The following is a 2,823-nucleotide window of genomic DNA, read 5'->3' on the forward strand; positions in this document are numbered from 1 at the left end:
AAAAAAAAAAAAAAAGAACCACCCACATCTAGGAATCTAGGACAACCCTGAAGAACAGACATCCCTTTAGGAAGGCTCAATACTAGTGATAAAGCTATCAAAAGAAATTAGTAAGCATCAATATAGAAAACAAAATAAAATAAAACAGATAAAATTGAAAATTTTGACATAGAAGTAACATGCAACCTGAGACCCTTCCCCCCAGTACAAGCCCAGAACACAATGAGATAGATGAAATTGGAAGCCAAACACTGGAACTTTCTGATACAATAGCAACAGAAGAAAAAAAAAAAAAAAAAAAAAAAAAGAAAAAGAAAAGGATATAGAGAAAATAACTCTCCAGTATTAAAAAAAAAAAGATGCTTACAATCAAAATATCAGAGAAAACACAGATAAGAGATGTACTTAGAAAAATTGTTTCAATCGAAACAAAAAATGCCCAACATAGTAAAGAGATGAAATCTACAAAACAGATCTAAATGGAAATCCAAGAGATTAAAACCTCCATTGAAAGTATATGCAAGACTGGGCATGGTAGGAGACCTGTGAAACCTCAGTGGTTCCCACAGTTTGGCCATGGCTGACTATTCAACAGTGCCTCCACCTTCCTCTGGCTCCGCCTGTGGTGGTGGCAGTGGTGCAGGAGTTAACAATATTTTCAAAGATGCACTATAGAGAGCCCTGCAGATTGCAGCAAAAAATGGGTGTGATACTGGTTCATCACTGAATTCAAATGATTATGGTTGTGGGGGACAAAAAAGGCCATTAGAAGATAGAGATCAACCAGATGCTGAGAAAGTTGTGCCTCAAAATGACTTTTGTATCACAGTTACCATGATATACCAGCAGCAAATCAGATCTGTGATGACAGAAGAACACAAAGTTCCAGATGGAATGGTTGGCTTTATAATTGGCAAAGGAGGCAAACAGATCTCATGCATTCAACAGGAATCTGGATGCAAAATACAGACAGCTCCTCATAATGTGGCCTTCCAGAAGGGTCGTGTACATTGACTGGAACACCTGAACCTGTCCAATCAGCAAAATGGTTACTGGACCAGATTGTCAAAAAAGGCAGACTAGCCCCTGGGTTTCATCATGGTGATGGACCTGAAAATGCAGTTCAAGAAATCATGATTCCAGCTGTGAAAGCAGGATTAGTTATTGGAAAGGGGGAAGAGACTATTAAACAACCTTAGAAACTGGTTGGAATTAAAACGGTTATGATTCAAGATGGGCCTCAGCACACTGGTGCTGACAAATCTCTTAGGATCACAGGTGACACATACAAAGTTCAACAAGCCAAGGAAATGGTGTTGGAGTTAATTCATGATCAAGGTGATTTCAGAGAAGTTCAAAATGAGTATGGATCAAGAATAGGAGGCAATGAAGGGATAGATGTCCCTATCCCAAGATTTGCTGTTGGCATTGTAATAGGAAGAAGTGGAGAGATGATTTAAAAAATACAAAATGATTTTGGTGTTGGAATTCAGTTTAATCCAGATGATGGAGCAACACCTGATAGAATAGCTCAAATAACTGGACCTCCAGATTGATGTCAGCATGCTACAGAAATTATCACAGACCTTCTTCGAAGTGTTCAGGCTGGTAGTCCTGGTGCACCTGGACCTGGGGATTGAGGAAGAGGTAGAGGTCAAGGCAACTGAAACAGGGATGACCAGGTGGACTACAGGAATTTAATTTCATTGTGTCAATTGGGAAGACTGGATTAATAATAAGAAAAGGAGGTGAGACCATAAAAAGTATAAGCCAACAATCTGGTGCCAGAATAGAACTTCAGAGAAATCCTCCACCCAATGCAGATCCTAACATGAAGTTATTTATAATTTGTGGCACTCCCCCAACAAATAGACTATGCTTGGCAACTCACAGAAGAAAAGACCAGTGGCCCAGTAAATCCCTTAGGGCCACCTGTACCCCATGGGTCCCATGGTGTCCCAGGTCCCCATGGACCTCCTGAGCCACCAGGATATGGAACTCCAATGAGACCATATAATCCTGCTCCTTATAACCAGGACCACCTGGCCCAGCTCCTCATGGTCCTCTAGCCCCATATGCTCCTCAGGGCTGGAGAAATGCATATCCACATTGGCAGCAACAGGCTCCTTCTGATCCAGCCAAGGCAGGAACAGATTCAAATTTAGCAGCCCAGGCTGCTTATTACACTCATTATTATCAACATCAAGCAAAACCACCACCTGACGCTCCTACAGACACACACACAGCAACCCAAACAGGCAAGGAGGTCAACAGAATCCAGCTCCAGCTGGACAGGTTGATTATACCAAGGCTTAGGAAAATACTACAAGAAAATGAGTCAAGCGGTCCCTATGCCTGCCGATGCTCCCCTTGGTGGCCAGTCCGACTACAGTGCAGCCTGGGCCAAGTACTAAAGACAGCACACCGTTCACTAGGCTCAGACCAGTTCACAGGGAATACCACGGCACCTGCCAGCACCTCAGAGCCCATAATAAGAAGCGGACAATACAGTATTTGCTTCATTGCATGGGGAAAAAAGCCTTTGTTAAATATATGGATGCAGACAACTTGATGAAGATTTTAATTTTGTTTTGGTTTAAAGTAATGGGGGTTTTTTGCAGAGGGGAACAGTACAAAATTATCACTACTGATAGGAGGTTAGTATTTCTGTGTAGAAATGAAAATTGGTTTGTTTTTAGTACCTCGTGTAGGTGTACACATTTCAGCAAATATATTTACAACTATTAAGTGGTAGATGCTTTGTGATATAAATTTACTTTTTCAATGCATGCTTTCACTTTTAAAATGCCTGTTTTGTGCTTT

General features: G+C 41.1%; 1 pseudogene; it reads left to right on the forward strand.

Annotated features, from left to right (window-relative positions):
* Positions 1-576: 576 nt before the first annotated feature.
* LOC101565758 lies at positions 577-2,572 on the forward strand (annotated as a pseudogene).
* Positions 2,573-2,823: the final 251 nt, after the last annotated feature.

This window comes from Octodon degus, unplaced genomic scaffold (assembly GCF_000260255.1).
Source record: "Octodon degus isolate 3935 unplaced genomic scaffold, OctDeg1.0 scaffold00046, whole genome shotgun sequence".
Classification (NCBI taxonomy): domain Eukaryota; kingdom Metazoa; phylum Chordata; class Mammalia; order Rodentia; family Octodontidae; genus Octodon; species Octodon degus.